This window comes from Miscanthus floridulus, chromosome 11 (assembly GCF_019320115.1).
Source record: "Miscanthus floridulus cultivar M001 chromosome 11, ASM1932011v1, whole genome shotgun sequence".
NCBI lineage: Eukaryota > Viridiplantae > Streptophyta > Magnoliopsida > Poales > Poaceae > Miscanthus > Miscanthus floridulus.
This window is the reverse complement of record NC_089590.1, coordinates 95,564,418-95,578,804: the sequence shown is the minus strand read 5'-3', so window position 1 is coordinate 95,578,804 and position 14,387 is coordinate 95,564,418. Positions and strand designations below refer to the sequence as shown.

Genomic DNA, 14,387 nt, shown 5'->3' with positions numbered 1-14,387 from the left:
GCCGCTCTTGCGGAAAGCCAGAAAATCGAGCCGGTGGCAGTGTACTTCGAGTCTCGGAGTGAGTGCTGCCGCTCGTCTCTTGGAGGCGCTGGTTAATCACGGCCGGAAAAGAGGTTTTTTGGAGGCTAGCGGAGACACCACGCGCCGGCAACTGCGGCCACCAGCTGACTTTGAGCCCCTCCTCCGTCCAGCCCTCCTGCCTCCATTCATCCCCGCGCCAGATTCATCCAACAACCTTCGGAGGCCACTCGCAGAAAAATAACATATCAGCAACAGAACCCATGCATGCCCGCTGCGGCCGGCGACAAGGAACGATTGTGGCCGGCCGGGCATTTGCATCACGGCTGATGGCAACAAGGCATGCAAACATATTTCACCTGTTGCAGTTCGGTGGCCAACAATGAACTAAGCTATAGCGCTTCTGATTGTTTATTTAATTTGTGAGTACTCCCTCGATGCTACTTTATTTAATTTGTGAGTACTCCCTCGATGCTAAATTATAAGATGTTTTGATTTTTCTAGATACATTACTATCTATTTAGAAAAATTAAAATATCTTATAATTTGAAATGAAGAGAGTATACCCGTGCCATGTAGCAGTGGAGCCTACAGCTTGATACACGCTTAATTAGACCGTCCTTGCGCGCCAATAATAATAAGGTGACTATCTTTGTGAAATTCATTAATTAGGCTTGGTCCAACCTTATTTTAACTTATTTGGGCTTAAAACTCAATTAAGTCTACAATATGAGTGTTGCGGTACCTGTGAAGATTGCGTAGCTCCAAACTGGTAGCACAAAGTCTAGTATTCTAGATCCACTCTTATAGACACAACATCAAAACAGTTAATTGTTTTGTAAATTGAGTTCTACGGTCGTCTGACTTGACTTTTTGCCAGAGTGAGGTAAGAAGACAGAGTGTGCTAGCTCATAAATTGGGGCCAAGAACTCGGGGCCACCATAGACATGTGCGGAGAAAGTTAAAATGATGCTATGTCCTATGTGGGGTTTCATATAAAATCTTTGAAGAATATACTAATATAACATTTATACTGATTGTTAAAGGCCAAATCTTTTATGCTACCTAGCTAGGAGACAGCATGGGGGAGCGAAGCTAGCAGGTAGTTATATTTGTTAAACACCTTAAGAAACAATGTAAAGTTGTGCATGAAGGTATTGACTATAGACACATATCTAATGTAATTTCTGATATATAGCAGTCTTCATACAATATCGTGGTACTATGTGTTAATAGTAACCTCACTTCATATGGCATGTCATCCTTAAAAAATGTGACATGAAGCACTTGGGCTATCCTCTAGAAGCACGTGTCGTAGGGTTTAGTCGCAGTGGCTTTACAACATTGACGCAAATAGTTATAGTATTTTTCTCGTAGACACATGAATGGCGATCTAGTCTCAGAATTAATAGTCACAAGAAGATACCCCACACGTTGCTGCGGGACTCTCTTATAAATAAAAATGTTGCATATATGAGTTAAATCATCTACATGTTCTTACGTCCATTCTTATCAAAATTGGTTGCATTAAGAGGTTAGAAGTAGTGGGATGACATGGCTATTAGTGAGAGATGATGTGAATAGTTAGTAAAAAATGATGTGGATGACTTGCATTTTGAGATAGAACTTGTAGTGGAGATTAGCTTTATAAGAGATATAGATATAGATATAGATTAGGAGGTTGGAAGGTAGTGGGATGACATGGCTATTAGTGGGAGATAATGTGGATAGTTAGTGAAAAATGATGTGGATGACTTGCATGTTGAGGTAGAACTTGTACTGGGGATTAGCTTTATAAGACATATAGATAGATATAGATTAAGAGGTTGATGGCAGATGATGTGGATAGTTAGTGGAAAATGACATGGCTATTAGTTGGAAATGATGTGTATAGTTAGTGGAAAATGACGTGGATGACTTGTATTTTGAGATAGAACTTGTAGTGGGGATTAGCTTTACAAGAGATATAGATTAAGAGGTTGGAAGGTAGTGGGATGACATGGCTATTAGCGGGAGATGATGTGGATAGTTAGTGGAAAATGATGTGGATAGTTAGTGAAAAATAATGTGGGACTTGCATGTTGAGATATAACTTGTAGTGCGGATTAGCTTTATAAGAGATATAGATAGATATAGATTAAGATGTTGGAAGATAGTGGGATGATATGGCTATTAGTGGAAGATGATGTGGATAATTAGTGGAAAATGACGTGGACGACTTGCAAGTTGAGATAGAACTTGTAGTGGGGATTGGGATGACATGGCTATTAGTACTGGGAGATGATGTGGATAGCTAGTGAAAAATGATGTGGATGACTTGTATGTTGAGATAGAACTTGTAGTGGGGATTAGCTTTATAAGAGATATATATAGATAGATATAGATTAAGAGGTTGGAAGACAGTGGGATGACATGGCTATTAGTGGGAGATGATGTGGATAGTTAATGAAAAATGATGTGGATGACTTGCATATTGAGATAGAACTTGTAGTGGGGATTAGCTTCATAAGAGATATAGATTAGGCTATCAAGCTCTTTGTTTTTGTTTTTAGGCGGTGTGCTTTTGTAGAAGCCAAAAATAGATTCATAATTACCGTATCAACTCGATGTAATGCTTATGAATTAATAAAATAAAAATAGGAAATACAAACTCTAATATAGTCTAAGTCAAGCTATCTCAAGCTAAATATATTTTCTCTCATAGTTTAATGAAATTTGTCTAAGAACTTATATATAACTTAAAACAAAAGCTAGAGCTAAGTTCTTTTTGAGGCTCATTGAGTAATAGCTAGCAAATATGCACGCGTGTTGCAATGAGAGAGAAAAAAGTCTTACAGACATAATAAACAAAGGTTAATACGACTTAATTTGTTGCCTTTTCTATACCTTCATGGAACAAAATAAAAGGCATTATATTTTCTCATGACACCGCATTCGGGGTTAACTTACCGTAAATTTCTAGAGCGTTTCACGTGTCCATGACCACTCGATCACGCTAACGCATGGCATTGGGGACCTACTTCTTTTCGTGATGCATAGCAGGACATAAGCATCCCGCATCCTAGTATCGGATTCTCCATCCCATTGTCTTTCCATCTATTCCCTTTTTCGTGGCAAAACGTGTACTGCCATTCACCGTCTCTCCACCTCCAAACCAGTTCTCCTTCTCTTATCTTGCTGCTTGGGAGAGATGAGCATGCTCATAGAGCATAGCTAGGTGCGAGCTCCTCCAAATCCCTTGCAACAGTTCTAACATGTGAGCTTCTAGAGCAGATCCCACCGGAGCACCTCACCGGGGCGTTAGTCCGCAAGTTCAGCGAGGCGAGTAATGGCGGAGCCCATTGCAACGTGGCGGGTCCTGGAGTGTGGGTTAAGGGATCTACGGTCGCCCCAAGTGCAAGGATGGCGGGTCCTGGCGTCAAGGTGTCGACTCTCGAGTCTCGATTGTCGACCGTGCATGCTTGAGGCGATGATGACCTCGTTGCTATGTGCGATGCCGTTTCAAGCAGCCATCTGCCATGGCCACTCCATGAGGTCCGCGACGTGTAGCGTGGTGAACGGGTGGTGCGACAGGCCGGCAGCTTTGCCGTGGTGGCTTAGCCATGCGGGCGGTGTGGCAGACCAGCAGCTCGGGCAGTGTTGCGGCAGACTCAGCCCCCGCAACCGTGCTGATGAGAAGTAGCACCAAGGCGGCGACAGGTTAGTGTGGTCCAATTATTTATGGTCGTCTTCATCTATTCTAGATTCTCTCCTGATTTACCTCGCTCTATTAGGTCCGTGTTGGACTCGATTTGGAAAAAAAATGCGTCTATACATGATCTGTGTTACATTTTTATTGAAATGTTGAACCCATGTTTATTCACCACTGATTTTGGATGTTTATTCCTTCTCCTCTACGTTTGGATTCGAATTAGTTTTGGACACGGACGTTGGAGTTGACAGCGGTTATGATTCTTGTGAGTTGTGACAGCGAGGCCCAGATTGTTAGGAGAGAGAAATAAGCACGGAAGAAATTTTGGATTTTTAATGTTATTATTTACAATGGTAGGAAACGTTTCCTGACGCTTCATGATGCCTACCCAAAATAGCTCTTTTTTGTTTATTTTATTCGTCCAAGGGCATTATGGTCATTTCGCACATCTCACTTCCGACCCCTCCGCCCCCCTCCCCCAAGACTCCAATCCCGCACGGCCTCGCCGTACTCCCCCACCTCACCCCACGCCGAACTCCCCATTCCCGCACGCACCTCACCCTAGCTGCCCTCGCAAGGCGTCGCGCCGGCAGCCCTGCCCTGCCGCCGCCCCCGCCCCTAGCGCGAGGCCCGTGGTAGTCGCCTCCGTCGTCGGTGGCCCTGCCCCACGCCGCACCCGCCCCCAGCGCGAGGGCGGCGGTGGTCGCCTCTGTCGCCGCGTTCCTTGAGTCTGACGGGTTCCCACGCACCCTGGTCGCCGGCCTCGAGGTACGCACTCCCCTGTACGCTTTTGGTGTTGCCGTTTTGGTGCGCTGTCGCTGAGGCGCCGGATTGGGGAATTTCTTGTTTTTTCATTTGTACTGAATTATCACATGTCATTTGCAGCTGTGTAATCCTTAATTTGTCTTGTGATTTGATATCTTCTATGAATTCATCTTCCATCACTAGTTACTGCCTAAGACTTATGGATGCCTTAAATATTCAAACCATCAAGTTGTACCAGTGCTTTATGTGAATACACATGAATACATGAGCATGGAATGATCTGTGGTTTGCTTAGGTGTTTGTATTGTATATAAAAATGTGTTTAGACTCACCAAAAATCAGGTTAAATACATGAGTTCAGTGACAAGTCATGTAAATTCCTATTGACAATATATTGAAAGAGAAGTTTATGTTCAAATATACATCCTAGAAAATTGTGCCATGTGAAAATTGACACACATTATCACATTAATGCATTTTTTCTTGCATATATCATTCCATGCTAGCATTGTGCGTAGAGGGTTTTATCTATTTTTCTAGGTTTTTAGTGAAGTTTCAAATCCATGTTCCTGTTTCAAATGGTGGCAATTATTTTTGCACAATACACGTATGGTATGTTTGGGTGAGCTCCGGTGGATCTGGGTGTCTCTAGCTCCATTTTTCATGGAGCTTGAGCTGTGGGATAGATTGGGGGTATTTGGGTGAGTCACCTGCTTTCTGAGTTAGATTAGCTAATGTTAAATGCTTAAACCACTTTATTTTAGCCTGCAAACTCCATAGTCTGAGAATTCTGGACCTGGCGCTCTCCCAGATAGGGCTTCACTTGAAAATGATGCATTGTATTGTTGATATTATTCTTTCTGGACATGCTTTATTTCATTTCAAAAGAATGGTTGCCCTTTTATCTTAGTGTACTATCTTTGAGCTGTGCTTTGTTATTCTATTGTTTATCTACTTGCTAACATCTGTAGTCCTAAATATTTTTTGACATTGCCGTACAGATGCTTGCTGCTGCTAGTTATAATTTTTTCCAGTACTTTGTTTGCTATATTTAGGCACTTCACCATCAGCGTTACTAGGTAGAGCAACTGAATGACTTGTATGTGCAAATGTAGCATGAAAATGTGCCTTTACAGAACTATTTCTTCAGACTTTTCTCAAATGATGCTGATTGATGCAGGAGGAAATACCGGGCCTTGATTTTTTGCTAGAGTACAGTGAAATTATTAGGAAGATATTTGGTAGTGAAACAGAAGGATATCTGTTTTATAACAAATATGCTAAGGGGAAAGGATTTAGTGTTAGAAAAAGCTATTGTGAGTGGGGCAACTATCACAATGAGAGGATCCTTCGGAAGTTTGTTTGCAGTTGTGAATGTTTCCGCGAAGAGAAGGAGCTGAAGAGGGAGATTAAGAAGCGGAAGCCATGGAATATTACTCGTGTTGGATGCTCTGCTAAATTTGTGATTGCATGGGATCAGAACATAGGGCAGTGGTATGTGAAGGATTTCATCTATGAACACAACCATCTAATGGCGGAACGAGACCTTGCTTGTCTTCTGCGTTCACTTAGAAGAATCAGCGATCAGCAAAAAGCTGATATTGTGGCGATGTAGATTTTTGGGATTCGCAAACACTAGATAATGATATTATGAAAATGCAGTACAGTGGGTATGATAAGGTTGGATTTACAACAAGGGACTTGTATAATTTCTGCCATCGCAATAAGGTGGAGACAATTGCTGTTGGTGATGCTCAAACAGTCATCAGTTACCTGATAGAGTGCAGACGTAGGGATCCTGATTTCTTCATTGACTACAAGACTGATGGGAAAGGGCACCTCAAGGGACTGCTCTGGTGTGATAGTCAGCATTTGGTGATGTCATCGTATTTGACAGCACGTACAAAACGAATCGGTACAACCTGCCCCTTGTTCCTTTTGTTGGGGTGAATCACCATGGCAGCACAGTTCTTTTTGCATGTGGAATTATTTCCCAGGAGACAATTGAGTCATATGTGTGGATTCTTAGCACATTGTCTGATGCCATGGTTCAGAAGCATCTGGTTTCCATGATCACTGATGGAGACCTTGCTATGCAGAGAGCAATTGGGCTGGTGTGGCCGAATTCATCGCATAGGCTATGCATATGACATATTGAGCAGAACATTGTGCGTAATCTTCACGATGATGGTGTGAAGGCTGATTTCAGGTATTTCCTTTATGATTGTTGCTCCATAGAAGAGATTGAGAGGAAATGGCTGAAATTCTGGGATAAGCATAACATTACAGATAAGGAGTCGTAGCTATATCAGATGTCTGAGAGGAGGGAAATCTGGTGTGCTGCATACCATGCTGATAAGTGCTATTTAGGACTGAGGAGCAACCAGCGGAGTGAGAGCCTAAACTCTAGGCTTCAGGTAAATCTAGATCGTAAAATGATATTGTTCGAGCTGGTTGAGCACTTTGACCACTGCCTTTTGCGACTGCGCAGTAATGAAGCGAATCTGGACTTTGAAGCATCGAATTCTTTGCCATGCTTAGAACCAGATGCTTCAATTATTGAGAAAGAGGCTGCGAAATCGTTCACACCAAGAATTTTTGCCACGGTGCAGTTCAGCATAAAAGCAGTCAAAAAGTATTTTGCGAGAGAGATTCTAGATGACTATGATGCGATTAAGTATATTGTTGGCAGGGAGGATAAAGGAGACAGAGAATAACATGTGGAATGTGAGATATGTGTTGATGAAGGCAATCTGAAGGGAATTTCTTGTTCTTGTCTTAAGTTACAGTCCCTTGGAACCCCCTGCTCACACATCTTCTTTGTATTGGGATATCGCAAAGAACGCTAGCTTCCAGGCTGCTGTGTTTTGAAAAGGTGGACAAGGGGGGCCAAGAGTGCATTTCCTCCTATAAGGAAGAGCACCATGTATGACTATTCCGATAACCTAGAGAGGTACCATGAGCTACGCAATATCAGTCACACTACATCCTTTGTAGCATCTTGTTCCCCTGAGGCATATGAGCGGCTGAAACGTGTTCTGCATGAGGAAGCTGCTATGATCCTACCAAACGGAGGAGAGAACGGAGACAAGAGGTATGGTCCGGTGCTGCCGTAAGGCCTAGATGTTGATTCTGTAGAGTCCAAAAATGTCTTGGATCCCATGCATGTTCCTGGTAGAGGGGCCCCGAAGAAAAAGTTGAAGTCAGTTTCAAATAAGAAGAGATCTAAGGTAAAATGTACCATGTGTAAGGGTGAGTGTCACAATCGGCGAACATGCTCTATGGGAGAAGAGGTAGTTAAGAGTAATGTTCATCAAAGCTAACAACTGCCTGTCTGTGAGGATTGTCTAGTTATGGCTAATGTTACTCTTCATTTGTAGGAAACAAAGCTCCCTGAAGATGTGCTAGATATATGATTTGCCAAGGATTTGCTTGTTGTTGCATAATAGGTACGCTAGTGTATAACTCATTTAAAGTGATGCTTGTGTTGTTATGCTACTCAAGCGCAAGCCTAGCAGTTAGTTGGACCTTGTGATGCTGCCCTCAACTAAACTGAAACTGAAACATTGCACTCGCCACTTTACTGGAGAATATAGCTTTTCTTTCATATCGTTTGAACATTGTCACATGATCATCAGTTTCCTTTCCTCTGGTTTTTGTTCGCTAAGAATATGTTAGTATTGTAATCTGTACAATTTTACAGCCTGGAAATTTACATGGAATGGATAGTGTACTTCAGTTGGTGAGTACAGTCACTATCATGATGCTTGCTTGGCAATTGTAAACATTTTTCTTGAATTTTTGTGTTGTCTTTTACTTGTTCATCCCAATTTTAGCTCAAAATGTTCTGCCTCTAATCCTTTTAGCTACTAAAAGTTCACTTTACATGTAGGGAGACAGTAGAGAACTACTTGGTGGTTGGTTATTATTTTTGGTTCTATTGTATTTCTGTTAAGATTAGCTCACAACTAATTTTCTTTCCTAGCAAAATGCAAGCCTACTAATCGGTTTTGAATTTATTGCATTTCCAGTTACTGAAGCACCAAAGGTTATTGAGGAACTGCGGGAGGAAAATGAAAATCTGCGTCAGATTCTCATAGAGGAGCGTAAGGTTTCACCAACCAAATTTCAGTGCCGCCGCAGAAGTCAGAAAGCAACCAGATAGCAGTGGGCATCGCCTTTCTGCATTTTAGCAAAATTTTGATCATTTATTCAGTTGCTTGCAGTAGTTGATTTCATTAGAACAATATCCTCTTTGAGAAAATGCAGAAGATGTAGGAAGTGGGGGCAACTGTTCTTTTTTTTGTTAGTTTCCTGTTAGAGTTGACTGAAAGAAGGTAGAACATTCAGGGAGAGGTGGTCTGTGTGTTTCATCTTTATTTATGCCGTATATTAGATGGAATCCTTTAATATTCTTTATTCCTCTGTTTGAATGATGCACTAAGAAATCTGTACGTATGTTTGAAATCTCCACTTGGTCTATATGTATGAATGAGCGAACTGTACATATGTTACTTGATTGAAATTGGTCTTATGCTTCGCGAAGAAGTGTCATCTTGAATTCTGATGACTTATGTGCCTGACTTATGTACCATTGAATGCCCATGTTATGTACCATTGAATGCCCATGACAAGGTAGTACGTAGTCTTGCTCATTTTGGAAGAATTTCTGCTTTCTTGTCCTGAATTAAGCAATGTGATCAGTCATCCAAACAATTAGCGCAATTTGTGGTTATCTAATTGACTGAAAAGTACTTGCCCATTTCATCCATGCATTACAGAGACAAAAGGGACTGATAAAACATATGCAAGAACAAAAGGACAACTAATAGTAGAGAAGCATAGCCAGCACCACGGCATCATTAGTGCTGCACAAAATGTTACCCTTAACTATCTAAAAAATTAGAGGCAACCACAAAGTACGACCTCCGTGAACTACTTTTTCAAAATGCGCCGTCTTTTGTAGGATTAGGCACGAGTATTCTTTTCGCGAGTATCGTTACCCGTTACTTAATAAGAAGCACGAGCTAATCTCTAATCCCCTGAGGTTTGGCACAAGTTCATGCTGTGGCTCAAGAATCTGTGTTCTGTTATTTTCTGTATTGCTCTTTTGTAGCTGAAGTTTAGAACCTGTGTTCTGTTATTTTCTGTAATGCTCTTTTGTAGCTGGTAACCCCAGCAAGATCTTGTATGGTTACCTTGCTTTCTTAAAAGCAGAGTTATTCTCCTTTAAAAAAAAAAGGTTTGCCACAAGTTTGTTCTCACTTGCATAACCAGTGATCGACTCACGGTTCAACTTACAGGTCAATAGTTCATGGCTGCTTGTGTACATAAATTCTCTGATGTGGTGACATTAGTGACGCGTAAAAACTTAGACACTGTCTTTATATACAGCAAAATAACAAACAAATCCACACTATTTCAAGGCAAGATTAACTCAATGAATACAAGATTCACAATTTCAATTCCATCCAAATAGGCCAATAGGGTTACTAAAAACGACTACACTGCTAGTAGCCCCATTATCTGCAAACTACTGCCATGCCGCTGTAAAGATGCCAGCGTCCTTGCAGTAGTCCAAGTAGCCCACCATTATCTGCAAAGTTAAGAAAAACAACACTTTCAAACAAAAATGATGAGAGCTGAAGATCCTTGTACTTACAGCTAGCATTCTTCAACTTGAGATAAGCTATACTTTGTCCACATATAAGTAGGTACAAACTAGTAAGGTCCCAGTCAAACAAAAGAAATTACCAAGTAACATCTTATAGCAAATTTGGATCTGCCAAAATTACAAGCTATCAGTAGTATACATAAAGGTCAATTTTGCTCCATATTAACATATTCACAAATCACAATTTTGTAAAGTCCATAATCTGTCATCAAGCAGGTCCTAGCAATTAACTTCCCAAGTTCTAGAATAGACATCAGTTGGAGTTCTGGCAACCTCTTTCAGCTTACAAGAGTTAAGCATATGTACTGTGGCTTGCGAACTGTTCCGAGAGACAGCACTACGAATACTAGGTTAAAAATTCCGCAGAGCACCATCTAACTAGACCATTTCCTTCTCTTCCAGCAGCCCAGTCTTTCGCAGCACTAGATGTAAAATTGTAGGCCCCGTTCGCTGGTCTAAAACTTGGCTGAAAAACACTGTTCCAGCTGGTTTGTTGTGAGAGAAAAACACTCTTTGGCTGGATGGATGAACAGTGTCACGTGAGGGGAACCAGCCCGCTGGCTGGTCTCCTCCAGACCAGCGAACGATGTCGTAGTCTACCTGAAATATAACACGATCAGTACATTAGATTAACATTTAAAAAATTACATTACCAGGTAAAATTTTCATACCTAAAATTTTCTCAGCTCTGAAAACACCAAGGTGATCACCAGTTCCTGTGCCAGTGATAGCAAAAAAATGGCACAGGAGAAAACCTAGCACGAACCAACAGAAAGATGAGCTGAGCAGCTTGGGTGACTGTTGGGTAGTAAAAGAAAAGGCAAACCATAAAAAAAAAGTCAATCCAGGCACATCTAAATTATTTATAAAATCCATTGCAAGTTCTAATTTTCTGTTGGTAACAACTTGTATATATCCTATGTACAAGATTTGCTGCCCTAACCTACTACTACATAGTTTAAGTTTCTTGACAAGTCAAACGACCCAAATCTTAGACTACAAAGTAACATAGAGACTTAGAAAGACACTATATTAATTTGCTAATGCAGCTGCTGCTGTAAAAATTTGCTAGCATAACGCAATATCTTTCCTGGAATAAATTGAAAGCAAAAGTAAAGAACATGTCAGCTCACATGTTTCAAATTAGAGATATAATAGGCTGAGAAGAACTGCATTTGCAACTGAAAAACCTTGTCGATTTCCATCAACAAAACCAACAATACCAACATAAGAGATACACGAATGGCAATTAATATTCATAACCTGGAGGGTTGGACTGTCAATAAATGGAAGATATTAAATTCTGCACCCATTTTGAGGCTTCTGGAGCAACCAGACAAAGAATGAATCATCATGTGTCTCTAGGAAGCTTGTAATTTCAGGATTGCACTATAGTGTTAAGACTAACATAGGGAGAGATGGTAAATAAGAAAGAAATGTCTGGATGAGAACAGAAATCCATCAGAAAAGCATACATGTATTTGACCAACCAGTGATAAATTCATGAGGGAAGAACTGAACTTGAATGATAAATTGAAAAAGAAAGCGTGTAAACAGGGAAATAGAGCATTGCAATCATATACAGTGAAATAAGATGTTAGCAAACTTATACATGAAACCCACTTACTACCGAGCAAAACAAATACCTGATCCCAAAAGCTAGAAAAGGGCAGAGGAAAGTTGCAGGAGGGAGCTGTGGCCACGAGAGGCAAGTTCATCATACAGCTTCTGTCGTCACCGCAACAACGTACGCGAGCACTTAGCGAGGCGTGACCATTGCGATCAGTCGGTCGGCCTGTTGTGCGCATATCAATTCATTAGAGTCGTGCAAAACGAGGAAACAGAGACATAAAATCTACTCACATGGAAGGCGGACAATATTAGTTTTTTCATTTACAAGAAAGGCTAACAGTAATAGCATTTTCACTTACGTGCAAGGCCTAATGAACGGTAATAGTTGCTGTTGGCAAATCTCCTACGGGGTTTGCATGTTAATGCACAAATTTAGTATATATGCAAAGTAAGATTAGGCAAGTTAGGAAACTAAGGCGATAAGGATGTTATATGTTCGCTTTCATTCTAGAACTTTTAAGTACTACATCAACTGGTTGGAGTTCAAAAACAACACAGGAGAGAGCGAGAGAGAGGGCGGGAGGGGCACCGACGGATTGCTCACCTCGCTGCGAAGGTCGTGGAGGGTTCTAGACGCCGGTGACGCGGTGAAGGCGGAGATCAGCGGCGGCGGCGTGTAGAGCTTCGGGCGGCGGCTATGGCGGTGCGTGGACTAGGGCTAGGGCTCGAGGCGGCTCCTTTAGGGTTCAAAGGGGCGGCGCGGTGCTTTGGGCCTACTCTTTATAGGCACGGGCGCGGGGAACCTCGGGGGCGCATTCGAGGGATTCGGGCGGCGGTGGCTTCGCTCGGTTGATGCAGCGCAGCGGGGAAGAAGGGACCGGGGCGCTGATGTGTGGGCCCGACCACGGTTGCTGGGCCTAGCGGCCTGCGCGCGCACGCGCTGAAGCGAGGAGGGGGAGCGTGCCGTGGCTGGGCCAAGGCGGGGCGCTGGGCTGCGGGAATGTGTTTTAAAAGATTTTTAAACCAAAATTTGATTCATATTTTGAGATTATTTTTGGAATGTGTTTTAGACTATTTTGAAAGTGTTTTAGACTATTTTTAAAACCTAAACCAAAATTTTGAAAATTATTAAATCTTTTATTTTATTTAGTGTTTTCTATTCACAACCCAAAATAGGAATTTTGGGGTGTGACATGTATTAAATTGAGCGCGCTTGTCAAGTGGAAGGCTATAATGAGGGCTTCAAAGAGAGCAAGACTTATGTTTGATCCAGTGCTTCTTGTCAGCCGTTCCACAGGAATGTCTATGTGGAAAAACATCGAACAGTTGGTGTCAGTGCGAAAAGTGACCAACTAGTAAATATTTGTCGTTTTGCCGTACGTTGTGATCGGATGTGGCCTAGCACTCAATGACACAGGGTTTATACTGGTTCAGGCAACATGCCCTACGTCCAGTTTGAGTCGGTCGGTGACTTTATTCCTGAGCCCAGGTGCTCGAAGTTTGATGTGGGGTTACAAACGAATGTGAGTAATATGGGGGGTGTTAGCGGTCCGATCGGACTTTGGACCGAAGGGCTGAGAGTGACGGGAGCTCCTACGTGCGCTAAGTATTGAAACGTGTGCTCTGTGTAGCTTTAGAATGTCTAAAGCTAGCAAAGAGTGAGTCGGGGCGATCCGTCTATTGTCTGTTGTTCGATCGTTTGAATCGTCCGTCCCTGTTGGGAGAGGGCGCATCCCCTTTTATAGATGAAGGGGACGGCCTTACAAGTGAGAGAGTGTGTGTGCTACCTAGTCTTGTTGCCCACGCTGTCGGGTACAAGACGGTTTGTCGGCGCCCACAATACTGTTGACGCCCAGATGCATGTGGTTTGGTTCCATCATGTTCTTCTGGTATGGTAAATATCGGCGCCTACCATACTGTAGGACAAATGTTGGCGTCCACAACACTGTTCGTTGTTCTGACAGGTCTGGAAGATTATAAAGTACCCTTCTGGCATGACCTGACAGTACTGTCCTGCAGGTGTGCTGGGTACGGTCCTTGGTATTGCGGTTGACTTGAGTGCCCCGTCTTACTTGCTCTACCTGATTCTCTAGGTTCTTACTGAGCGGGTGTCCCTGTTCGGTCTTTTCCCAGTCGGCTCCGCCCGCGTCGGTCGGAGAAGAGCTGTAAGCAGATGTTCGGTGTACTCTCGATCGGAGAAGCGGGTCGGAGTCGGAAGCGAGCGTCGTCCCCTCCTTGGCCAGGCCTTCCGGTCGGAGAGGCGGGTCAGAGTCGGAGGCGAGCGTCGTCCCCTCCTTGGCCAGGTCTTCCGGTCAGAGACTGGATTGCTCTTCTGGCCTGTCGTTCGGTATCTGGGCCAACCCAGGAGTTCTGCGTCATTCACAACGTCGTCTGCTGGGGCGAGCTTTTGCTGAGAAGCAGGTCCATTAGGGACCCTAGGGTTATGAACCCGACAGATGGCGTCCACCGACATCCACCCAAGAACAGGAAGCAACGAAACAAGCAAGCTTAGTTACTCACAATGGCGTTGAAGAGGGTGGACTTGCCGACGTTGGGCAGCCCGACGATGCCCGCGCGGAGGCTCATGCTTATCCATGCCGTGTGGCTGGACGAGAACCGCGGGGCGCGGCTGGCTCGACTCCAGTGCCGGGTGCTGGAGTAGCACCG

General features: G+C 43.0%; 1 pseudogene; it reads left to right on the top strand.

Annotated features, from left to right (window-relative positions):
- Positions 1 to 5,227: 5,227 nt before the first annotated feature.
- Positions 5,228 to 8,828, top strand: LOC136494666 (protein FAR1-RELATED SEQUENCE 5-like; annotated as a pseudogene).
- The last annotated feature ends 5,559 nt before the right edge of the window (positions 8,829 to 14,387 follow it).